This window comes from Microcaecilia unicolor, chromosome 2, assembly GCF_901765095.1.
Source record: "Microcaecilia unicolor chromosome 2, aMicUni1.1, whole genome shotgun sequence".
NCBI classification, from domain to species: domain Eukaryota; kingdom Metazoa; phylum Chordata; class Amphibia; order Gymnophiona; family Siphonopidae; genus Microcaecilia; species Microcaecilia unicolor.
In genome coordinates this window covers 108350291-108377540 of record NC_044032.1, presented here as the reverse complement: position 1 = coordinate 108377540, position 27250 = coordinate 108350291, and the positions used below count along the sequence as shown (strand labels likewise).

The window sequence follows — 27250 nt, the reverse complement described above, 5'->3', positions numbered from 1 at the left end:
AAAATTGGCGGATAGCCGGTTATATTGTGCGATTTGAGCAGCTATCTGCTAGCCGCTATCTGCAATATTCAGCGGAAGACAGCCAGCTATCTCCCATTGAATATTGCTGGACAACCAGCCATATGTCATTTAACCGGCCAGGTGCTGTTCCTGGCTGGTTAACTGGTTTTGAATATCGGGGGAGGGGGGTTATAAATATTTCTATAGCTAGATGTTTATGTGCTACGATTCAAACATCTGAATCATGAATGGACCTTCTAAAATAAGCACCATTACGATTTGCATTGTAGTAGCTGGCTCAGGTGTACTCCAATAAATCTTTCTACATATTGAGATGATAAATTTGATATTTACATGCTAATAAAGCTGTGACTAAGTGTTAACGTTGATGTTAGGTGTAATGTGTTGTCTGTTTGCTATCTCTGGCGTGGGCCGATGCCCCGGTCTACCTCTGCGCCGAGGGGCTGGGGTGGTGGTTGTGCCTGGGGTAGGGCTGGCTTGGCTCTGGGTGAGGTGTCATGGCTTTCCATACTATGTCAGTGGGTGCTGCTCTCTCAAACAGTTGTCCCAGATTTTTCATATGATTTGTCTTAATGATCTGCTCAATGTGTTTGTACCTCAAGGTTTTACTGTCAAAATCTGAACATAATCTCCTCTCTCCTTTTCTCAAAATTGTTTTCACTCCTTTCACATTATAAGTCTGTCTTTTTGTGTCATGCTTTTATCCTGATTGCCTCACAGTTTCACTGGCCACCCTTTCTACCTGGATATAGCTGTTCGCTATCCTTGCTACCTCTTCTGTAGTGATGAGTACAGCTATTTCTAAATGAACAATGCATCCTTTAGAAATGTCTAGGTGCATTCAGACATTCAGGATGCACACTTGCCATCAGATTGTGCAGGAAAGGAAGGGGTGCACAGGCACTTCTGGGTGATTTACATATATAATTTATGTATTTGATTCAGGGCTGGTTCTTTAGGTGTTTGACCTGTGCAGGAAAGATGCACAGGGCACCACTGTGTCAGGGCAACAGTGGTGGACGGGTACCACTGATCATCCCTATTCTCTCAGCTATGGAAGGCATTACTAACCATAGCACTCTTGGTGATTTTACTGCATTGCTGCAAGGCAGGGCATCCCAAACCTGTCCTGGGGACCCCACAGCCAGTCACGTTTTCAGGATATCCACAATAAGTACATAAGTACATAAGTAGTGCCATACTGGGAAAGACCAAAGGTCCATCTAGCCCAGCATCCTGTCACCGACAGTGGCCAATCCAGGTCAAGGGCACCTGGCACGCTCCCCAAACGTAAAAACATTCTAGACAAGTTATACCTAAAAATGAGGAATTTTTCCAGTCCATTTAATAGCGGTCTATGGACTTGTCCTTTAGGAATCTATCTAACCCCTTTTTAAACTCCGTCAAGCTAACCGCCCGTACCACGTTCTCCGGCAATGAATTCCAGAGTCTAATTACACGTTGGGTGAAGAAAAATTTTCTCCGATTCGTTTTAAATTTACCACACTGTAGCTTCAACTCATGCCCTCTAGTCCTAGTATTTTTGGATAGCGTGAACAGTCGCTTCACATCCACCCGATCCATTCCACTCATTATTTTATACACTTCTATCATATCTCCCCTCAGCCGTCTCTTCTCCAAGCTGAAAAGCCCTAGCCTTCTCAGCCTCTCTTCATAGGAAAGTCGTCCCATCCCCACTATCATTTTCGTCGCCCTTCGCTGTACCTTTTCCAATTCTACTATATCTTTTTTTTTTTGAGATACGGAGACCAGTACTGAACACAATACTCCAGGTGCGGTCGCACCATGGAGCGATACAACGGCATTATAACATCCGCACACCTGGACTCCATACCCTTCTTAATAACACCCAACATTCTATTCGCTTTCCTAGCCGCAGCAGCACACTGAGCAGAAGGTTTCAGCGTATCATCGACGACGACACCCAGATCCCTTTCTTGATCCGTAACTCCTAACGCGGAACCTTGCAAGACGTAGCTATAATTCGGGTTCCTCTTACCCACATGCATCACTTTGCACTTGTCAACATTGATCACTTTGCACTTGTCAACATTGAATATGCATGAGATAAATTTGCATATACTAGAGGCTCAGTATATGCAAATTCATCTCATGCATATTCATTGTGGATATCCTGAAAACCTGACTGCCTGTGGGGTCCCCAGGACAGGTTTGTGAAGCCCTGCTCTAATGAACCTTCTTGGCCATGGTTGGTGCTGTTCCTGGTGCAGACACAGTGTGCCACTGCTGTTAAAGCTGGCTCTGATTCAACTTACTGATGGTCCTTCCTTCCTGAAAGCTTAAGGAAATAAACAATAACATTATATAAAAAAAGATACAAATAGAAGCACAATAACAATAATAGTTGGACAATAACACAAGATAAAAAAATTGTAGGAATAAGTAATCTTCATCTATGTGGTCAGCCATAAATAACATTCACTGGGCAGTGCAAAAAGCCAGGTTTTTAATATGCATCTAAATCTCAAATTCTAGACTAGTTTATTTTGGAATACAATTCTTAACTGTTAGATTAAGACAGGAAGAAGATCTTTGCTGTGACTTAACCAGTCTTAGCTCCTTTAAAGTGGAAATACAAAGGAAAGCCTTAAAGTCTGGGCAGGAACATTCCAGGCAAGACAATGATCTTGTAGTGAAACTGCACCTGAGCCATGGGGAGGGCAGTTTTCAAGAGCCATCTACATTTCATAACATTAAAAATATTTATATCCTGCACATATCTGAAAGGTTCAGTGCGGATTCACAAATAAGAGAACTTGGAAAACCTAAGAATTAACAGCTTCTCTCAGACTTCTCACAAATTTAAGGATTTTCTAATAGAAAAACTCAAACAACTACAGGAGAATACAAACTCTATAGAAAATATTCCAACCTGGTAAAAGGAGTTTGATTTATATATGTAAAGTTAGTTTGGAGGTGTCCCTTTAAACTGATGGAAAAAATTTCCAACCCGTATATGAAATATATATCTCACAAATGGAACCTCAAACCTCCTAACAAGGAATACAAGCATTGTGAATACTTTGGTATTGTTCCTTGTTAGGAGGTTTGAGGTTCCATTTGTGAGATATATATTTTATATACGGGTTGGAAATTTTTTCCATCAGTTTAAAGGGACACCTCCAAACTAACTTTACATATATAAATCAAACTCCTTTTACCAGGTTAGGATTTTCGAATACACTTTTCTGGAATAAAAGTGTCTAAATATCCACTTAAAGGAGTAAAAAGGCCGTTTGAAAACTGTGTGTAACACGATCCTGCTATCCTGGGTTAGAAGGGGCTCAAGAGGCACTACATATTTTTGTCACTTACTCACTCTGATCTTGTCAGCTCATCCACTCAGGAACCACATGACACTCAGAGGATCAAAAGAACTGGAACATTTATTAATTTCTTAACTGATGCATTGATCTTCATACAGTTCAAATATAAGTCATATTGGTTTAAGATGATTATAAGCAATAATACATTACTGGATTAACACACATGCTTGACCCTTATGCCTGTACTGCAGCTCAGTTAGAGCCCAGAGCAGATTTCACACTCCCAACGAACTTCAATACCATCCGGGCTAGGCTTTCAGTAACTGCATATACTCCCTTTGGGTTTCATGTGCATTGTTTTAAAGTTCCCTTTCAGGATTCTTACCATGAAATCACTGGTACAGTGTTCTGGTTTTGTAAAGTGCTGCCCCACAGAGGTGACATTCTGATTGGTGCTAGCATTTTTCATATGGTGTCTATGTAAATTAAATCTCTTCTTTAGCATCTGACTTGTTTCTCCAATGTAGCAGCATTTGTTGCATTTTTTACACTGAATGATATATACCACACTGGAAGATGAGCACGTGAAAGATTCCTTAATGTTGAATATTTTTCCTTTGTAAATGACCGTGGGGTCCTGTGAAATGTTTTGACATAGTTTGCAGCTGGATATATTGCAAGGATGTGTGCCATTCTCTTCTTTTTGAGTCTGTGTTGGGAGCTTAGTTCTAATTAGCTTGTGTTTTAAGTTGGGTGGCTGTCAGAATGCCAGCACTGGTGGGGATGGGAATATCACTTTCAGTAATTCATCCTCCGGGAGTAGAGGCTGTAGATCTTTTATGATTTTTCTTAATTTTTCCAGCTCTGGGTTGTATGTCACTATAAGGGGGATTCTATCTGTGGCATTTTTTTCTTTGTACTGTAGCAGATTTTCCCTGGGTGTTTTGAGGGAGGAGGCAATATTCTTGGAGATTATTTTGGGGTTGTAGCCTTTCTGTTCGAAGGATGCAGTCAGGATTTCAAGGTATCTGTTTCTGTCCCCTGGGTCAGAGCAGATATGGTGGTATCTTGTGGCTTGGCTGTAAATAATGGATCTTTTTGTATGTGAAGGGTGGAAGCTGGAGTTGTGGAGGTAGCTGCATTTGTCTGTGGGTTTCTTGTATATGGATGTTTGTATATAGCCATAGCTGATTGAGATTGTGGTGTCCAAAAAATTGACTTTTTCTGGGGAGTAGTCAATTTTGAATCTGATTGTAGGATGGTATGTATTGAAGGAATTGAAAAATTGTTTCAGAGTTTCTTCCCCCTCAGTCCAAATCATAAAAATGTCATCGATGTACCCAGTGGCGTACAAAGGAGGGGGGGGGGGGGGGGGGCGGTCCGCCCTGGGTACACGCCGCTGGGGCATATTGGGGTGCTGTCCTGGTGCCCATCACAGTGCCCATTATTTGTAGATAGATATCATTGTTAAAGCGGAAATAGTTGTGAGTTAAAATAAATTTGATTAATTTTGTAATAGTTTCTGGTGAGTATTGGTGGCCCAGTGTGGATGTTTTTAGGAGCTTCTCACATGCAGCTATGCCATCCGCATGGGGAATGTTGCTGTATAGTGAATTTCCTGGAAGCCAATAAGTTGCAAGATCCGAGACAACATGGTTTTACCAAAGGGAAATCGTGCCAAACGAATCTCATTGAGTTCTTTGATTGGGTGACAGGAGAATTGAATCAGGGACGAGCTATGGACATAATCTACTTAGATTTCAGCAAAGCTTTTGACACGGTTCCCCACAGGAGGCTCTTAAATAAACTGGAAGGGCTGAAGATAGGACCCGAAGTGGTGAACTGGATTAGGAACTGGTTGACGGACAGAAGCCAGAGGGTGGTGGTGAATGGAATACGCTTGGAAGAGGGAAAGGTGAGTAGTGGTGTGCCTCAGAGATCGGTGCTGGGACCGATTCTGTTCAATATATTTGTGAGTGACATTGCCGAAGGGTTAGAAGGTAAAGTTTGCCTTTTTGCGGATGATACTAAGATCTGCAACAGAGTGGACACCCGGGAGGGAGTGGAAAACATGAAAAAGGATCTGAGGAAGCTAGAAGAATGGTCTAAGGTTTGGCAATTAAAATTCAATGCGAAGAAATGCAAAGTGATGCACTTAGGGAATAGAAACCCTCGGGAGATGTATGTGTTAGGCGGGAAGAATCTGTTAGGTACGGATGGGGAGAGGGATCTTGGGGTGATAGTATCTGAGGATCTGAAGGCGACGAAACAGTGTGACAAGGCGGTGGCCGTAGCTAGAAGGTTGTTAGGCTGTATAGAGAGAGGTGTGACCAGCAGAAGAAAGGAGGTGTTGATGCCCCTGTATAAGTCGTTGGTGAGGCCCCACCTAGAGTATTGTGTTCAGTTTTGGAGGCCGTACCTTGCGAAGGATGTAAAAAGAATTGAAGCGGTGCAAAGAAAAGCTACGAGAATGGTATGGGATTTGCGTTACAAGACGTATGAGGAGAGACTTGATGACCTGAACATGTATACTCTGAAAGAAAGGAGAAACAGGGGTGATATGATACAGACGTTCAAATATTTGAAAAATATTAATCCGCAAACGAACCTTTTCCGGAGGTGCAAAGGCGGTAGAACGAGAGGACATGAAATGAGATTGAAGGGGGGCAGACTCAAGAAAAATGTCAGGAAGTATTTTTTCACGGAGAGAGTAGTGGATGCTTGGAATGCCCTCCCGTGGGAGGTGGCGGAAATGAAAACGGTACCAGAATTCAAACACGCGTGGGATAAACATAAAGGAATCCTGTTCAGAAGGAATGGATCCTAAGGAGCTTAGCCGAGATTGGGTGGCAGAGCCAGCCGGTGGTGGGAGGCGAGGATAGTGCTGGGCAGACTTATACGGTCTGTGCCAGAGCCAGTGGTGGGAGGCGGGGCTGGTGGTTGGGAGGTGGGGATAGTGCTGGGCAGACTTATACGGTCTGTGCCCTGAAGAGGACAGGTACAAATCAAAGTAGGGTATACACAAAAAGTAGCACATATGAGTTTGTCTTGTTGGGCAGACTGGATGGACCATGCAGGTCTTTTTCTGCCGTCATTTACTATGTTACTATGTTTCTATGTTCATCCATCGTGACCAGAAGGGTACTCGGTGGTAATTGCTTGATATTTTTCAATTTATTCAGAAAGTCTGTGGTGCTTGTATGAAGCTACTACTACTACTAACAAACATTTCTAAAGCGCTACTAGGGTTACGCAGCGCTGTACAATTTAAACATAGAAGGACAGTCCCTGCTCAAAGAGCTTACAATCTAAAAGACAAGAGAACAATCTAAAGACAAAGGTTTGTTTTCTAGCCCATTATAAACCATAAAATTGTACTGCTTTGTCACCCTCCTATCTCCATGCATATCTCCTTGTCCCTCATCCACCCGACTCTTCCTGTCTCTCACCTATCCACCCCCATCCTGTTAGACTGTCACTGGAATGCTTTGATGTTTCACTTATATGTACTGTCATCTACCAACATTTGCTTATTTCCAATCTGACAAAGAAGGGCTACCTTTGAAAGCTAATCAAGAAATGTATTAAGTTATGTCCAATAAAAAAGGTATCATCTTATTTTCTTTTCCATGTTTTATTTTGTTTTATTTCTATTGATTACCTTTAAAAGTGGACTAACACTACTACAACTTATCATTTCTATAGCGCTACTGGACGTACGCAGCGCTGTACACTTGAACCTGAAGAGACAGTCCCTGCTCGACAGAGCTTACAATCTAATTAGGACAAACAGGACAAACAAAAGATAAGGGAATATTAAAGTGAGGATGATAAAATAAGGGTTCTGAACAAGTGAACAAGGGTTGGGAGTTAAAAGCAGCATCAAAAAGGTGGGCTTTTAGCTTAGATTTGAAGACGGTCAGATATGGAGCTTGACGTACCGGCTCAGGAAGTCTATTCCAGGCATATGGTGCAGCAAGATAAAATGAATGGAGTCTGGAGTTAGCAGTGGAGGAGAAGGGTGCAGATAAGAGAGATTTACACAGTGAACGGAGTTCCCGGGGAGGAATGTAGGGAGAGATGAGAATGGAGAGGTACTGAGGAGCTGCAGAGTGAATGCACTTATAGGTCAATAAGAGGAGTTTGAACTGTATGTGGAAATGGATAGGAAGCCAGTGAAGTGACTTGAGGAGAGGGCTAATATGAGCATAACGACCCTGGCGGAATATTAGTCGTGCAGCACCACACCTCTCTACTCAAGATATATCTATTAAGATGTTTTATTGCATATTGCGTAGATAATTTAAGTAGCATACTATACTATTATTTGAGTTATTTTTTGCTGTAATTGTTGCCTATCTTCAACTTACTCTTACTCTACACTGCCTTGTGTGATTTTTCAAACAGGCGGTTAATAAATCCTAATAAATAAATAAATAAATAAATGTTGGCTTTCTTCTATTTTTGGCTCTAATTCCATTTTGAGGGTAATTTTATAAAGTCATTTTTGTTCGTATGTAGCCTCATAAAATTGCAATCAGGATAAAAGTACCTATGTTGACATAATGGCATGTACTTTGTCAATAGGCATGTACAGGGGGGCAAGGTTTTGGTGATGCATGGGCAGGGTTTGCAAGTACACATGAAGGTTATAAAAGAGGTTAATTTATGCGCATACTTGAATAATCTAGATATGGACATTTTCACCTGCTCTACAGCAGGTGTACATATCCATGCCTGCAATGTAGGCATGATTTCTGACACTTAAGCACCTCTTGGACCTGCTGCTCCCTTATCAAATTGTTTTCTTTGGGAGTATTTCTATAAGGTAGGCACTATTTACACACCAGTTATGCACATAAATGCCAAGAATGTGCCTACAGGTAGTCAGTCATACACATCGGTGAAGTCTGAGCAGGACTCACATTTACATATGTAACTTAAAGAGTACAATACATTAACGTGTAACACTGTTCCCTCTAAGCTGAACAGGAGTCCTCCACGTACAGTCCTGTCAGTGGGGGGCGCTGTTTCACTATCACATGTTCAGTAGTGAGGGCAGGCAAGCTATGCAGGACTCCAGGGAACCTGTCTGTCCCTAGCAATTGAAAACACAGAATTGAAGCACCACCGCCCACTGGTAGCTGTGCAGTTGGACCGAGGAGTACATACACTGCGTGGAAGGGGTACTAAATCTGCTGCATATATAAAAAAAAACACTCCTGAAAAAGCCAGCGGGGAGGGGGAGAGGAGGGAACACGTTGCTCTTCCAGTCCACCCCTATGCCCCCCCCCCCCCCAAATTGGAGGGCTGGCTATGCCCATGGCATATACTTGCATACGTGTGCACTTGCATACATAGATGTCATTAGCCTAATGACATAGATGCATAATTGGTGTTTAATTGTTCGTGTGTACTTTATAGAAACCCCCTGTACACTTTTTCTTCCATTTTGGTACATTCTATTTAAAAGCCAGTTAATGATGGACATCTTTTTTTCTTTAATTTAGCCATGTTGATCCTAGATAAGTAAATAAACCCAGAGACTATTCTGCTATTTTAGCCTGCTCTCCAACAGACTGGTACATCTGCAGAGTTTGAGCATGCTCACTTCACCCTCTTCCCAAATTCTCTTAATTCCTTGGCAAAATCCCCCTTTCTCAGCCCCTTCCTCTCATAATGAAAATATATACTTATTTTCAGAAAATATCTTTCCTCTTTGTTCAATCCCCCAAGGTTCACCGGATAGTGAGTTTATTTTCCCTCTCGCAAAATGAGGAGACTAGAAACAAGCTTTCAAGCTTTAATAAGTCTGCAGGGAATGTTACTTTTTACAAGAAATTGGCTGTATATAGATTTCTGTTGGCTCTGGTCATCAGTATTTGCTCAGGATCAGTTCCATTGTAACTTGTCAGTGCAGAGCAGGCCTCTTAGCCTAGCTTTACCTTTGCGTTGTCTGGCATCCCATCTCGAATACGCAGGAACATTTTAGGAGAATCTTTTGTGTTGGTGTATTGGATTACAACATCCTAGCCCTCAGTGATTGTATCCAGTGGCAGTTGCTAAACCAATTTAAGAGCAGTAAGTGATTTTAAAAGTGCTTTACAGCAAAGGAACGGAAGTGATTTTCATAAAGCAGTTTTTATTCCTGTTGGAGACTCGTTCACATCTTAATTGTGAGTACAGTTTAAACAAAAATTGTTTTGGTTGAGTAACTATAAATAATGTAGGGGCCCTTGAACTAAGCAGTGTTAGGTGCTAATGTGTACCTGATGCACCAAAAATGGACTAATGTTGGACTATATTATACCATACATAGTTTTATAGTCTGCTAACTTTCCAAAAAGATCCTAAGCGGATAACAATATTAATTCCTCCAGTCAAGAAAAACTATAGATCTTATATCATAATCTCATTTACCTTCATCCATCTCACTAAACAGCAATGTTTTCAATATTCTTCTAAAAGTATAGTGTTATTAATCTTCTAATAGTTACAGGTAAATTATTCCATAATTTTACATCCTGGTACAAGAAAGATGATTCTAATGTCGATTTTTGTAAGACACCCTTAAAAGTAGGATAATTTAATTTCAAACAATGATCAGATCGTGCTGATGTAAAAGAAGTCTAAATAGTAAGTCAGCTTATCAGAACACTCGCCATATAGAGATTTAAACACCATAGAAATTATTTTAAATTGAATCAGTTGCAAGCCAGTGCAGCTCCCTGAACAAATGTGACATCCTATCATATCTTCCTAGACCATAAATCAGCCTGGCAGCCATATTTTACAAGAACTGCAACCTATGGAACACTTTTGTGCTACAGTCCACAAACAATGAATTACAATAATCAAAATATGGGAGTAAAACTGCTTGAACAACTGCTCTAAATCTATTAAATTGTAGTTTAGAGCGAATCGCTGTAAGTTGTTGCAGCCAAAAAAAGAATTTATTGGATTAAGCTTTCATACGTAACTCAAAGGTTAAATTAGAATCCAGTATGATGCCCAAAACTTTAGAATGATTCTCCATTGTTAATATCTCTCCTGTATCTAATGTAAAGTTGTGTTGTGCTTTAGTTTTACAACTGTACAATGCTAAGGGGTTCTTTTACTAAGCTGCAGGAAAAAGGACCCTGTGGTAGCGGCAGGGGCTGTTTATCCCGCGTGCCAGGGCTGTTTTTACTGTAGCGGGTAAAAAAGCCCCCAAAACAAAATGGCCATGCGGTAAGAAAACTCTTACCACATGACCATGTGGCGGGGAGCCCCACCCACTGAAGTGACGGTAAGGGCTCAAGCAGTAACCCAGCAGTAACCAGGCAGCGAGCAGTGATGCCCAGTTAACGCCAGGTTACCACTGCACAAACCATTTCTGGGGTTCCTCAGGAAGTGGCACATGCTCGACCCAGAACTGCCACCGGCAGCCACATTGGGCTGGTGGTAGTCCCAGAAGGGCCCTTGAGTGTGCAGCATTTATTTATTTATATTTTTTAAAGGCGTCATGTCAGGGGCGGAGAATGGGTGTGGATGTGTTAATCAGATAGTGTGATGACATTACTGCTGCACTAACTGGATAGTGTATCCATAATATGGGAACCTTTAGCGTTTCCTAAATATGAGGCGGTAAGTGCTTCTGCATTCATTTTTTTAAACGGCCGTGCTCTAATGCTAACTTTAGCATGTGGCCAGAAATAAAACAAATAGAAAAAATTCCTTTTTGATGGCCATGTTAGAAGTAGGCTTAGGATGTAGGAAAGACCCATGTAAGGGTGCACTAAGCTCATTTCTTGGTGTGGCGTAGTGGGAGGGTCCCTTAAAGAAATGATTATTATTGTGGATTGGATTGGATTTATTAGTTTTTTTTAGTCCACCTTTATCCAGCGTGGATTACAATAAAAGCATTCATAAAATATACAATAAACAAAAATACAAAAGCAGCAAAAACAAGACATATGAAAAATACGCCACTTAAACAGGACAGTAAAAAGCCTTAAACAAAAGAAAGTCTCTTAGGAGCTTCCGAAATGCTGGCTCTCAGGTTTCACATTTGAGCATTGTGAGTTCTAGGAGCAAGTGCTGTGATGCAGGAGTCAGCAGCATAGGCTGATGCTCTGAGCGCAAAAATTGTGATGGCGTATGCCATTGTACCACAGTTTTCAAGTAAGAAGCGGAATCTTGGTAAATACCTTGATAAACCATAGTCAACAACTTATGTAGAATCTTCCATTGCAGTGGTAACCATTTCAAGCGTTTCAGACTGAAGGAAATATGTTCAGAATGGGGAAGTCCCAATAACAATTGCACAGGTGAATTCATTGCTCTCTATAACTCTTGAAGAGAGTATTTTGGCAACCAAAGGTAAACAATGGTACAATAATCTAAGCAAGTACCAGAGATTGCAACACTGTGCAGTAAGTTCTTCAGTTTACTGTGTGGTAATTGCCAAAATTAAATGTGGTAACTGCACAACGTATACATTATTATTATTATTTATTGTATTTGTACCCCACATTTTCCCACCTTTTTGCAGGCTCAATGTGGCTTACAGAGTATGGAAATGAGAACGTCATTACATGATATAAGAAAACAGTCGATCATAAGCTGAGGCGAAAGAGGAATTTAGGTAGAAGGTGTTAGGTAAGGTCGTGAAAGAGGTGTTTTGGTGTACTTGGGTGGTTTAGGGAATGATTTGTTTCAATGAGGGTGACTTTTGTAGGCTCTGTTGAAGAGATGTGTTTTCAAAGCTTTGCGAAAGCTGGTTATATTGGTCATGGTTTTTAGAGCCATGGGTAGTGCGTTCCAAAACTGTGTACTTTTGTACTCAAAGGTGGTAGCATAAGCCTGTTTGTACTTCATTCCTTTACAGCTAGGAAAGTTCAGGTTGAGGAATTTGCGGGCCGATCTTTTGGCATTCCTGGGCGGTAAGTCCACTAAGTTTAGCATATAGAGTGGGGCATCTGCGTGAATGATTTTGTGTACAGTCGTGCAGATCTTGAACTCAATTCGTTCCTTGAGCGGGAGCCAATGCAGTTTCTCTCTGAGGGGTTTCACACTTTCGTATTTAGGTGTTCCAAAAATTACCTGTTAGGGGTGTTTTCAGCATTTTTTGTATTTATTTTATTTATTTATTTGGATTTTGCTCACACCTTTTTCAGTAGTAGCTGAAGGTGAGTTACATTCAGGTACAGTTTTTATATACCATCCCAACCCTTAGCTCTAGATGGTTGGAGGCAGAAGGCATGGCAGATACGTAATGTAGATAGTCACACTGTTTGAGGTGATATTAACTGCTCTGCATTATTTGCTGTAATAATGTCTGGTAACCATCTCTGATTAACCGTGAGGTGCAGTCCCTGCCCATTCATGCTCTTTTTGCATTAACATGCACTAACTGCTCTGGGGAAACAGCTAACAGTTAATGTACTGTGTTAACTGTTATCATGGCACTGGCTCTAACTGCTCCAACTGTCACTGTGCATTAATTCCCATGTTAGCTAACATAGAGGGACATTTTCAAAAAGTAATCTGAGTCAGAATTGGGACGTCCTGCTCATAACATCCCCCCCCCAAAAAAACCCCCTTCTGTCTTACATCCATTTTCAAACAGGAAAAACGTCCAGATTTTCTGTTTGAAAATGGTTGTGAGATGAACATTTCTGTGCTGAGAACGTCCAAAATGAATAGCCATCTTCCAAAATGAAACGCCCAATTTATGAATGACAAAAAATCAGGGATAGGGACATCTGTTTGACGTTAATCTAAATTAGTAGATTAGGGTCTGTCTTTCCAATCTGTTTTCTCTTTAGCTGTATCTTAATTGTTTTTGTTTGTGGTGTAAACCATTTTGAATGGACTTGTCCATAAAGGTGGTATAAAATCCAATGATGATGATGAAAATACCCTGCAGTGACAATGTTCCCTTTTCTCTTCTTAATTGGAATAATTGACTATCATTTAAGGGATGTGCCTGGGGTGGGTGAGGAAAAAAAACTACCTAAAGTTAGGAGAAATTGATTTTAGATGCTTAAAGCAAGCTAATGCTTTATTTTCACATTCTAGGCCAGTAAGAGACAAACTAAAGCTAAGACAAATTGATTTTAGATGCTTTAAACAAGTTAGGGCTCCTTTTACAAAACTGAGCCAGTGATTCTGGTGTGGCAAATTTGTGACAAAGCCCACTCAATTCCTATGGGCTTTGTCGCATTTGCCGCGCCAGAATTGCTAGTGTGGCTTTATAAAAGGAGCCCTTAATAACTAATTTTTGCTTTTTAATAAAATAAAATATAGAACTTATCAATAAAGCCCTCTCGGGGGGATTCATCAAGGTGCGGTAAAAGTTTGCATATTACCACAGCTTGATTTCCCATGGAGATTCAACAACCTGTAGGATCTTGGTACCACAATTTGCCGAATCCTGCCTTAGAGGAATAACACTGCTTGTGAGCCACCTCTCAACAGGGGCGAAGGCGGGACCAGAGCCCGAGATGAGGGGGCACATTTTAGCCCCCCCTGGCGCTGCCGACCCCCCCGCCATTTTAACCCCACCCCTGACATTTTTACCCCTCCCGCCGCCACCACCACCACCACCATCACCTTTGACCCCCCCCCCGGCGCCAACCCTTTTGACCCCCTCTTCCTGCTGCCGCCAACCCTCCCCCCGCTGCCGCCGTCGGGTACCTTTGCTGGTGGGGGTCCCCAACCCCCACCAGCCGAAGTCCTCTTCTCTGGTGCAGCCGCGTTGCTGATCTGCAAGGGCAGGCTTCTGTTTCTGTGAGTCTGATGTCCTGCATGTACAACGTGCAACGTGCAGGACGTCAGACTGACGGAAGTAGAAGCCTACCCTTGCAGATCAGCAACGCGGCCGTGCCGGAGAAGAGGACTTCGGCTGGCGGGGGTTGGGCACCCCAGCCAGCAAAGGTACCTGACGGCGGCGGCAGGGGAGGGTTGGCGGCGGGAGGGGGTTGGTGGGGGGGGCGGGGTGGGGCCAAATCTACAGGGGCCCATGCCCCTGAGGCCCCATGTAGCTATGCCCCTGCCTCTCAAGCAGCATTATTCCAGCAAGCTCCAAACAGCAGCCCGATGTTCCTGGGCCATTAACTAAGGGTCCCCTCAGACTTCTGGCACCCTCCCAGAGTTGGAGCTCCCTAACTCCCCCTCCCCCACCCGAAAGGTTGGTGGTCCAGGGTGGGGGTCTTTTGAGGTCCAGGAGGCTCTTCGGGCAGGAGCAATGCCCAATCACTCCTGCCCTGTCCAGCGCTGCCTTCAGAATGGTGCCCCTAGCAATAGTATCTCACTAGAAATATATAGACAAAAATAAACTGAAACTCCAAAACACCAGACTTGTATGCAGTTTATCAGCAGGGAAATAGAAGGAGATGCATTTCCCTCTGTTCTGTACAAAGACAGTTGATGTCCATTCTGAAAACAGATGTATTCCAATCCTGTAGCCAAAGCAAAGCAGATATGGTCCAGGGAAAGGGAAACCACAAGTCCAGCCACAAATAGGAAGTTTGCACTGGATGGAGCAGGAGTCAGACACAGCAGGGCCTTCAGAGTGCACAGAGGCCCAGAGGCCCTGTGCTTACTGTCTGTTTTAATGTCCTTGCCATATGTCCTGGGACGATGCAGCAAGGGTGGGGTAGGGAAGTTGGAAGGAAGCTGCTGGACAAGGAGAAGAGCTTCACCTAATGACAAAGCCATGTCATGAAGGAGTCCATGTACTGAGTCTTATGGTTTATGATTGGTCTTGGTGCACTTGCTTCCTATAGCAGCACTTTGGGCAAATTTTGTCTTCTCTAGTTTCTATCACAAATGGACACTAGGTAGGATAGTGTAGGTGATTCACAAACCCTAGGGGCCCTTTTACTAAGCTACGTAAGCGTCTTTGTGTGCCCAACGCGCACCAAAATGGAGTTACTGCCTGGCTACTGCGTGGCTCTTGTGGTAATTTCATTTTTGGCACACGTCCGAAAAATACATTTTATTTTCGGCTGCGCGTATTGGACGCGTGCCAAGTGGCATTTGATGCACGTATGTCATTACCGCCCAGTTACCACGTGAGACTTTACCGCTAGGTCAATGGCTGGCGGTAAGGTCTCAGACCCAAAATGGACGCGTGACAATTTTCATTTTGCCGCATGTCCATTTTCGGCAAAAATTTTAAAAAGGCCTTTTTTACAGGCGCACTGAAAAATGAATCGGCGTGCGCCCAAAACCTGCGCCTACACTACTGCAAGCCATTTTTCAGCACGCCTTTATAAAAGGACCCCCTAGTCTTTTCAGCACTTCCCCAGAGAACTACTTTAGAAATGTACTAGCTTCATAAGCAGTTCTTGTGTTATGGAGGACTCTTCCTCTAATTTCTCCATCATACTGGTAGAATCTCTAAATTCTTCTAATTACCCACTGATGGACAGATACAGGATCTCAGTCCTGACTGCAAAGAGTCACTAGAGGGTGGCGGTAAACCTTGCATTCAAGGATTTGTAGTTTAGCATTAAGCCTAATTAGAATTAGTTGTAATCCTTTGGAACTAATACATGGTGTATGAACTCTAATCTAAACAACTCTTCCACAGTTTAAAAGCCCCGTATTAGGAAAAGGCTCTGCATATAGATAGAGCAGGATTTTGCTACTGAAAAAGTCATTTTGTAAGAATGTTCAGGTTGTCAGTCTGAGACTTCTTTGTCTTACAGGCAGTCAGTCACTGCTCAGTTTATAGCTTAAAAAGTAATTTCTTGCTCATTCAGTTATGGCACTGGAAAAATGCGTTGAGGCCTAGGAGGGTTCTTTCTGATCTGCTTATTATGTGCTAAAAGAACAGTTCAGGGCTTAGCATTCTATTGCAGTTTCATTTTTTATCAGTAAGACCACTTTAACCTTAAACACCTCATTATTATGTTTGCTAAAATTACTGCCCCTGTTTTTCTTTTCTCAACCTGCAGCGACTGAGCTTCCCTTTTGTTCCTCTTGTCCTTATCATTCTTCTAGTCGTCCTCCTGTTAATCCTTTGTCTCATATTTCTATCTCACCTTTTCTATTTCTTTCCTTGTAAGACTTCTAGTATTGTGTTAAAATGAAGGTACTATTTCCCAAATAAATGCAAATAGCTAGGAAGGGTTGGCTATAGAGAAAATGGTACCCTCTCTCCAACTGATCACCATCCCACCATGAGAGCTGCATCCAAACTTTCGTTACAATTGAATGATGGGGGTAGAGTTCCTTCTTTCCATCGTCTACTCCTGCTTCCCCCTTCTTCAGCAAATTCCCCCTTGTCTCTTAACCATCCCCATCCTCCTTCTGCCCTCCCTCCCATTATCTTGTTTTTGTTAAAGGTGGAAAATCAAGTGTAATTAAATCAAATATTTCCATTCTTTCTGTTCCCATTGCTACTATCACATTTGCTTAGTCTCCATTTTCCTCCTGCCTTCTCCATTTGTAATGGCAGAGCTCAGACCCTTCCAGATTTCCCATTAGGGTTGGACCTGGATGTCAAAACTTGAAATGCAGTGTGTGCCTTACCAATTTGCTTCATTTCTTTGAAGGCATAAATAAACATGTGGATAAAGATGAGCCAATGGATGTAATGTATCTAGATTTTCAGAAAGGTTTTGAAAACGTTCCTCATGAGAGACTTATGGGATACGAGGCAATGTGCATCTATGAATTACAAATTGGTTATTGGACAGAAAACAGAGGGTAGGCTTAAATGGCCATTTTTCTCAATGGAGGAGGGTGAATATTGGCGTGCCGCAGAGATCTGTACTGGGACCGGTATTTATAAATGATCTGGAAAATGGAACTACAAGTGAGGTAATTAAATTTACAGATGAAACATAACTATTGAAAGTTGTAAAAATGCATGAGAATTGTGAAAAATTTCAGGTAGAAAAATGGATGACTGGGCATCCAAATGGCAGATGAAATTTAATGTGGACAAGTGCAAAGTGATGCACATTGGGAAGAATAATCTGAGTCATAGTTACCTGATGCTGGAGTCCATCTTAGGAGTCAGCACTCAAGAAAAAGATCTAGGTGCCATTGTAGACAATACACTGAAATCTGTGCGGCAGTGGCTTAAAAAGCCAACAGGATGCTAGGAATTATTAGAAAAGGGATGCAAAATAAGATCAAGAATATTATAATGCCTCTGTATCACTCCATGGTGCAACCTCACCTTGCGTATTGCATTTAATTCTGGTCGCTGTATCTTAAAAAGATATAGCTGAATTAGAAAAGGTTCAAAGAAGTGCAATCAAAATGATAAAGGGGATGGAACTCATCCCATATGAGGAAAGGCTAAGGCAGCTGAGGAGGATATTATTGAGGTCTATAAACTTCGGAGTGGAGTAGAATGGGTAAAAGTGAATCGATTTTTCACTTTCAAAAAAGTACAAACACTAGGGGATACGCAATGAAATTACATTTAAATACTTTTAAAACAAATCGGAGGAACTATTTTTTCATGCAACAATAGTTAAGCTGTGGAACTCGCTGCCAGATGATGTGGTAATGGCGGTTAATGTATCTGGGTTTAAAAAAGGTTTGGACAAGCTCCTGGAGGAAGAGTACATGGTCCACTATTGAGATAGACATGGGGGAAGCCACTTCTTACCTTAGGATTGGTAGCATGGAATGTAGCTGCTATTTGGGTTTCTGCCAGACACTTGTGACTTGGATTGGCCACTGCTAGAAGCAGGATACTGGGCTAGATGGACCATTGGGTTGACCCAGTATAGCTATTCGTATGTTCTTATGTTCCTGCTCATCTATGCATTGCTTCACAGCAGAGAACAATGTTGAAGCTAGCCTCGGCCAGCAATGTTTCCTTTATATGGCACATTAAGCAACCGCCCTGCTCTCTGTAGCTTAAATCTGGCATTACGACTAGGCAATTAAAAAAACATACTGGACATCCCTTGGCATAAGAGACAGTTGGCTACCCACTTGACTTACTCCATTCATAACTACTCAGGCCTATGTGTTCTATCATTTAAATCTGTGTCTGAAAGGGTCTCTTGTCTTCTTTGCTGATTCTACTCTACCCTGCTTTTGTTTCCTTCCTGCACAGTTTTGCTGGAATTCTTTCATGCCTTTCTGTCTCTTGTCTCTTTTGTCCTTACTCTTTTGTATAATGCCCAGTATTAACAACACGATGATCTTTGCAATGGTATTATGGAGGGTAATTTTATAACAGGTTAACTAACTTGTGTATAATAAATACCAATGTCAGAAATTATCCTATTTTTAATTACAATTTTTAATATGCTCTTTTAAAATATGTATTTAAATAATATGTTTGTGCTCAGACCCAGGGCTCAAAATGATCATATGTGAAATAGAGCCACTATCCATCTCATCATTGCACATGTCCATATATAATAGGATTACTTCAAATGTTCTCAAACTTTTTGTAGAAAGTATTATATCTTCAACTTATCTTAATATAGGACTTGTGTCAGATATCCTGAAGAAATTAATGGAGTTTAATCTTGATGCTTCCTTAATAATTTCTTGACAGAGTCTGAAAAGATCTGATGGTGCTCTCACCTACGTACTTCGTGTATTATGTGATCCAAGTGTGAAATATGATCCACAGTATAAAATGTGAAACTTCCGAATTCTGGCTTTCCGAAATCAGGATTTGGACTTTTTTTAGGCATTTTAAAATGTCCGTGTGCTTTGAAAATGAGAACCGTAGAGTGGCATTTTGGAAAGAACATGCATATTGGAATCGAGACGTCCAGGTCAAGACTTATAACATTCTGCTAGTATTTTAGAACAGGGTCTGCTGACGTGGAGAAATGGATATTTACATGCTGTCATGTGTGGCACAAGCATCCATTTTAGAACCATAAATGTCTAAAATATCAATAGGACCACAACAAGCACATGAACATTTATGTTCTGAAACGCCAACATACATAAATGTAAAAACATAAGAATAGCTATATACAGTCAGACCAATGGTCCATCTAGCCCAGTATCCTGTTTCTAACAGTGGTAAATCCAGGTCAGAAATACTTAGCAGAAACCCATTTAGTAGCACCATTCCATGCTACCAATTCCAGGGCAAGCAGTGACTTTCCCCATGTCCATCTCAATAACAGACTATGGACTTTTCCTCCAGGAGCAGGTCCACACTTTTTTAAAACCAGCTACGATAACCGCTGTTACCACATCCTCTGGCAATGAGTTCTTTGAGTGAAAAGTATATTTCCTTCTATTTGTTTTAAAATTATTTCCATGCAATTTCATTGAGTGTCCCCTGGTCTTTGTACTTTCTTTATGAGTGAAAAATCGATTCACCTCCACCCGTTCCACACCACTTAGGATTTTGTAGACCTCAATCATATCCCCCCTCAGCCATCTCATTTCCAAGCTGAAGAGCCTAGCCTTTCCTCATAAACATTTATGGTAGCCATTTTAGAAACATAAACATTTATTTTTTCAAAGCTGTCATAGAGTTCGATATCTGTTCCCAGTTTTACATTCAGGGAGGAGGGCAACTGCTGGGGAGTTAAAGGGGCAGCCTCCCTTGATCCCTCCAGTGGAACATTGCTCAAAATTGAGGACCTTTCTGAAACCTAGATGTCCCAGGTATCAGTTGTAAATGATGACAACAATCTTTTTGGACATAGATGTTCATTCCCCTTCTGAAATGTTTATACTTATGTTTATTAATGATTTGATGAATTGCCAAATCCTGGGAAATCCTATAACTAAGCGATTTACAAAATTTCACAAATATATAAGAAGAAAAGAAAACAGATTCCCATTGAGTGACAGGACAGATCCCAGGTACACCAGAAAACAGACACACCCAAATCTAAGTTTAGAAATCTACAGAGGAAAGCAGAGGCGACGAAAGCTTAACAAAAACTATAACTAACTGTTGTTCCTGAAAATTTCACCAGAACTAACATATATTAAAAGTCACAGCGAAAAGATGGGTCTTGAGTTTTTCCATAAAGGATTGAAAGGATTGCTCGGTTCACAAATCTAGAGGTAAATTATTCCAGAGGCAAGGGGATAAGAAGAAAATGTCAGAGGATCTCGTAGATTCCCAACGAGCCTGAGATGGAGAAGAAAGAACCAGTCTATGATCACTGAGAGATTGCAACAGTCGTGAAGGGGAATAAGGAATTGTAAAACAAAATAAATAATCTGGAATGCCATCATGTAAGGCCTTGTCTGCACAAAAAGTGAGCAGCCATGTTTTGCAAGGCAGCTGTTATAGACAAGGTTGAGCGAGCCCTGCATATGCGATATTACAGTAATCTAGCCGGAAATGTGGAGTACAAGTTCGTTTCTTTGGCAATTCTAATCCCATCTAAAATACACTCAGACAATGCCCCCTTGCCATAGGCACATTGTTCAGTTTTAGACATGTATATACCAGCTACCATTAAGAAGTATTATTTTACTGTTAACCCCAGTTATTAGTAATTAGGTCTCATTGCATAAAAAGGGACCTGTGCTAAAATAGCACAAGTTAGTGGTAAAATAACATGTCTTATTGGTAGCCCACGGGATAACTGTGTCCCTTAGGGTGTATAAGGAAACATGACCCTTAGTGGTAGTACTGCGAGACTACCAGTAGGCCATTTTGAATGGGGATCGCTCCTGGCCAGGACCCCATACCACAAGATAAGGGTGATAGGCCCATGGAAGTGAGGGTGGGGTTCCTTTGGGGCTGGGGGTTGGATTGGAGGGGCTTGTTATCTGAGGGGGGCTTGTGATTAAGGTCTGAGTGCTGCTCAGGGAGGCGGGACAGCACTGTGACTTGGTGGTTTGATGCTCTGAGGCTGATGGACTAACACTGCTTGTGAGGTGGCACTCAGACAGTGTTGGTCTTTTACATTGGGAGTCAGGAATGTGTGGTACATAGATACTGCAGGTTGGTGACCTCTGTGATAAATTAAGGTACAGTGAGAGCTCGCTTTTTACCACACCATGATAACTTCCTCCCTTAGGGGTCCTTTTACTAAGGTGTGCGGAAGAATGGGCAGCTCTAGTGTAGGCACGTGTTTTGGGCATGCGCAGACCCATTTTTCAGCGCACCTGTAAAAAAGGCCTTTTTAAAATTTTTGCTGAAAATGGACGTGCAGCAAAGTAAAAATTGATTGCGTCCATTTTGGGTCTGAGACCTTACCGCCAGCCATTCACTTAGCGGTAAGGTCTCACATGGTAACCGTTTGGTAATCATCTACGCGCAGTTTCTGCCGTGTGGTAGAAAATAAAAATTATTTTCCCGCACGTGTAGCGGATGCGCGTAAAAAAACAGAAAATACTAACTGGGCCTCGTGGTAGCCGGGCAGTAACTCCAAATTGATGCACGTTGGGCGTGCGTAGGCACCTATGCGGCTTAGTAAAAGGGCCCCTTAGATATTTATGCAATATAAACATCTAATGTTAGTTGTTAATAAAAAGATTTTAAAATAAATAAATGTTAGTTTATGCACATCTAAAAGGCAAATAGAGCTTCTAAAATAATGGACAATTTTGTAAAAGGCCGTTTTTGCATGTAAAATACTATTTTAGCCATGCTAATGCCTTTGCAAAATTATCCTCGCAAGTCCTTGTAAAATACATAAAAGTTTTGAAGTTCTTTTCCTTACTACGTTATGTAGAGGGAAGATCTATTGCGAGCTTTTTTAGACTGAGTTTATTATTTCCAAGTTTGGGTTTGTGTACTGGACTCAGACATTTAAATGCTTTTTCTTTAAGCCTCCAGTTTTCTGAGTATGTTCATTGTCACTGAGCTGACAGTTCAGCTTAGGCTAGTGATTAGAGCTACAATGAGAAGAGAAGGAGTGCCAAGTACATGTTTTGTTATGCCAGCTATTGGCTGATTAGATCTCAATATGCTCAGCTTCTTTACACTTCTATCTTATATTGTACAGGTCAGTAGGATCGGAGAATCAAAATAGGATCTGTCAGATTAGCGTATCCGCCTCCATTTTGGCTGAACATTTCAATGAGCCAAGCATACTTTTAGGGGCGGTACTGTAATCCTCATCAATCCAGTTTTTTACTGTTTTTTTTTACCTTTTTTTTTTTTTACTGCATTTTACTATTAATCCTCATTTTGGTATCAGAACGATTTTTTATATTCTCAGTTTTCTTTATAATATCCATTTACAGAAAATTTAGCATTGACACTTAGCTTTTAGGCTACGTTCAATGATACATGATGGAGACTCAGACCAGTGCCTGATTGTTGTTGAGCTATTGGCTGATGGCAGCATGGCAATGAATAAAGGAGAGAGCTCCTTCAATACTTGGTATTGTTTAAGAAATATACCTGGTATTGCACAAATGAGAGTTCTCATGGATCCATTGAAGCACTAAATGACTCTTTTACTATAGTGTGCTAAGATCTGGGCTTAACGCACTGTAATGCAGGATTTTATCACGCGCCATGTCCATATCTAAAGCGGCACTTAGAAGGGGCATTCCTTACATTTTCTTATTCAGACCATGTGTTAATGTTGCTGTTAAGCACAGGAGCAACGTCTTGTTATTATGGATGCACTTAGCAGTAAGTGAATCTGCATTAACAGGGTGCCAGTTGGTTAGTGCCAGGGTGGATTGACCTTTGGGACAATAGGGCATTGCTCACGAGCCTACAATAGTAGGGGGCCCACTGTGCTCTAACCTTTATCTAGTTTAATCACTTTTGATAGGTAGTTAGGGGTCCACGACCCTATTTGCCTGAGGGCCCAGATCACTATTGAGCTTATTTTCGAAAGAGATCGCCGGCCAATTTCCGACACAAATCGGGAGATGGCCGGCGATCTCCTGATCCTGGCCAAATCGGTATAAACGAAAGCCGATTTTAGCTGGCCCCAACTGTTTTTCGTCGTGGAGCCGGCCAACCTTCAAGGGAGGGTACAGAAGGTGGGACGGGTGGGGTGGGGGCGGGACAGGGCTTGGTTATGAGATAGCCGGCTTCACCCCATAATGGAAAAAGATGGCTGGCTCAGACGAGCATTTTGCCAGCTGCACTTGGTCCATTCATTTTTAGGTCCAAGTCACAAAAAAGTGCCCCAATTGACCAGATGACCACCAGAGGGAATCGGGGATGACCTCCCCTTACTCCCCCAGTGGTCACCAACCCCCTCCCACCCAAAATAAATTAAAAAAATAAATTTATTTGCCAGCCTGTATGTCAGCCTGAAATGTCATACCCAGCTCCCTGACAGCAGTATGCAGGTCCCTGGAGCAGTTTTTAGTGGGTGCAGTGCACTTCAGGCAGGTGGACTCAGGCCCATCCCCCCCTACCTGTTCCACTTGTGGGGGTTAATGTTGAGCCCTCCAAAACCCACTGTACCCACATGTAGGTGCCCCCCTTCACCCCTTAGGGCTATGGTAATGGTGTAGAGTTGTGGGGGGTGGGGTTTGGTGGGGATTTGGGGGGCTCAGTACCCAAGGTAAGGGAGCTATGCACCTGGGAGCTATTTTTTTTAAATTTCTAGAAGTGCCCCCTAGGGTGCCCGGTTGGTGTCCTGGTATGTGAGGGGGACCAGTGCACTACAAATGCTGGCTCCTCCCATGACCAAATGCCTTGCATTTCGCCGGGTTTGAGATGGCCGGGCCCGGTTTCCATTATGGCTGAAAACGAAATCGGCCATCTCCTCTAAAGCCGGCGATCGATTTAGCAGGCCCCAACCGTATTTTGAAAATATGTTTGGCTCCGCCCCCTTGTGGAGCCGGCCCCAAAGATGGCCGGCCATCTATTTGGCCGGCACCAGGGGCGTAGCCACAGGTGGGCCTGGGTGGGCCCAGGCCCACTCATTTCCACCCAAGGCCCACCCAAAAATAATGGATCAAAACCGCAACCGCGATCTCCATCGCGATCGCAACCGCAGCTTCACTTGAGTCTTCTTTTCTCTTTCCTCTCCCTCACCCCTGCCGTAAACAATAGCATCCGGTTTAAATTAAGGGCGGGGCCAGCAGTGATTCGCTGAGCACTCCAGAGCCTTCCCTCTGCCACGATCTGCCCTCTGGGAAACAGGAAGTTGCGCTGAAGAGAGCTGATCGTGGCAGGGAACGCTCTGGAGCAGGTCTCTTCATCTATGATCAGCGATAGTGAGGGAGGAAAACGGAGTGATTGGCTGTACCTGTAGGGTGGGAGAGGGACAGGCTGGGAGACAGTGGCTTCACCTGCGTGGGGGTGGGAGGTGGGGGGGGGGCTTGAGGCATAGGGAAGGGATTGGAGAGAGGTTCTGGACCTTCAAAAGGGGGGGGGGTTGGCTAGAGAAAAGGGAGAGAGATTCTGGACCTGCAAGGGGAGAGGTTGCTGCTTGGAGGGTAGGGAGAGAGTTTTGGATCTGCAAAGGGGGGGTGGTGTCTAGCTGGAAGGAAGGGAAGTTCTGGACCTGCAATGGGGGGTGGCTGACTGGCTGGAGGCAAGGGAGAGAGATGCTGGACCTGAAAGGGGGGGGAGGAAGATGGAGGGAAGGATGAGAGGTGCTGGACCTGCAAGGGAGAGAGGCTGTGGGCAGGAGGAAAGGAAGAGAGTTGTTAGACCTGCAAGGGGGGCAGGCTGGAAGGAAGGGAGAGAGGTGCTGACCTGTGGGGAGGGGGCTATAGGCTGGAGGGAAGGCCTGCAGGTGAGGCTTTAGGGAAGGGAGAGAGGTGCTGTACCAGGAGGAGAGATTAGAGGGAAGGGAGAGAGATGGCAGATCAAGGGGATGAAGGAAGAGGGAGACAAATTGTTTAACCCACAGTGGGAGAAAGAGCCAAAAGCTGGAAGAGAGAAGCAGAGTAGCTGGATAGGTGGGATTGGAGAGCAGAGAGAGACATTGGTGTGAGTGAGGAAGAAAGGGGAGATACAGAAACAGACGTGAGATGCTGTATTGGAATAACATATGAACACAGAGGGGTAATGCCTGACAGAGAGGGGGGAATGTGAGAATAGGGAGGCTATGCTGGACACTTGGAGGGAGGGGTATATGGTCACAGGGGAGAGATACTAGACATAGGGGACAATAGGAACTCAAAAGGGAGATACTGGGCATGTGAGGGCATAGGGACACTAGGGGTGATGCTGGACACAGGGGTAGGGGATAGAAGGGTGGTGATGGATGCAGGAATTTGAACATACTGGAGATACTGGACAAGGAACTATAGGGACACAGAGATGGGAGATGGATGGTGGACATGGAGAGAGAAGAAATGACAAATAGACAGGAGACCCTGGTAAGTGAATTAAGACAGAAGAAAGCAGAAACCAGAGACTAGAACCAAGCTGATTTGAAAAATAAAATAACCAGACATCAAAAGGTAGAAAAAAAATCATTTTTTTTTCAATTTTGTGATTAAAATGTGTCACATTTGGAATATACATCTTGCCAGAGCTGGTGTTAGACATGGCTGGAGCCCAGGCCATAAATTTGGGAGGGAACCCCAAAGCCCATCACCAGACTGCACTGCCTTCAGCTTCCATCATGCTTGTGGCTCTCTCTGGCCAGGCCGCCAGGGGACCAAGAGCAATTGCTCTAGTTAAGTACATAAGTACATAAGTAATGCCATACTGGGAAAAGACCAAGGGTCCATCGAGCCCAGCATCCTGTCCACGACAGCGGCCAATCCAGGCCAAGGGCACCTGGCAAGCTTCCCAAACGTACAAACATTCTATACATGTTATTCCTGGAATTTTGGATTTTTCCAAGTCCGTTTAGTAGCGGTTTATGGACTTGTCCTTTAGGAAACCGTCCAACCCCTTTTTAAACTCTCCTAAGCTAACCGCCTTCACCACTTTCTCCGGCAATGAATTCCAGAGTTTAATTACACATTGGGTGAAGAAAAATTTTCTCCGATTTGTTTTAAATTTACTACACTGTAGTTTCATCGCATGCCCTCTAGTCCTAGTATTTTTGGAAAGCGTGAACAGAAGCTTCACATCCACCTGTTCCACTCCACTCATTATTTTATATACCTCTATCATGTCTCCCCTCAGCCGTCTCTTCTCCAAGCTGTATAGCCCTAGCCTCCTTAGTCTTTCTTCATAGGGAAGTCGTCCCATCCCCACTATCATTTTAGTCGCCCTTCGCTGCACCTTTTCCAATTCTACTATATCTTTCTTGAGATGCGGCGACCAGAATTGAACACAATACTCAAGGTGCGGTCGCACCATGGAGCGATACAACGGCATTATAACATCCTCACACCTGTTTTCCATACCTTTCCTAATAATACCCAACATTCTATTCGCTTTCTTAGCCGCAGCAGCACACTGAGCAGAAGGTTTCAGTGTGTTATCGACGACGACACCCAGATCCCTTTCTTGGTCCGTAACTCCTAACGTGGAACCTTGCATGACGTAGCTATAATTCGGGTTCTTTTTTCCCACATGCATCACCTTGCACTTGCTCACATTAAACATCATCTGCCATTTAGCCGCCCAGTCTCCCAGTCTTGTAAGGTCCTCTTGTTGCACTCCAACACCATCCCTTGCACGTACTATGTTTATATTTTGCACAGGAGGAAATGCATTTCTTTCTGTATCTCTGGTATTGTATTACATGCAAGTTTTGGCTTTTTGGGGTTTTGGTTATATTTATGTTTATACATTTTAGTCAATTATTCTATATTTGGCATTTTTATTCCGTGTGTGTGATCGAAGTATTCTGTTAGCATGAATTTTCTATGTAGCCTTCTGTAGTAAGTTTGGTTTGTTTAGTTTTCCCAATAGATGTATTGATATTTTACGGCCCCACTGTAATATGTAGGGCAATGCCTTTTTCATAGATAGGATCCTTCTTTTGGAAGTTAGTGCTGGCATTGTAGATTTGCATTAGGTTATGAGTGACATTTTGTTTTAAAGATTGTTTAATTTACTATATGGTGGCTGTTGAGATTACCGTGAGGTTTATGGGGAAATGTCCTAACTCTGCTCTGTACCCATTGGG

At 42.8% G+C, this 27250-nt stretch overlaps 1 protein-coding gene across 1 annotated transcript in view; it reads left to right on the top strand.

The window, feature by feature from the left end:
• Positions 1-27250, top strand: part of ADAMTS6 (ADAM metallopeptidase with thrombospondin type 1 motif 6) — a 648820-nt gene that overhangs the window by 7249 nt on the left and 614321 nt on the right. The gene's annotated exons all lie outside the window — the stretch shown is intronic.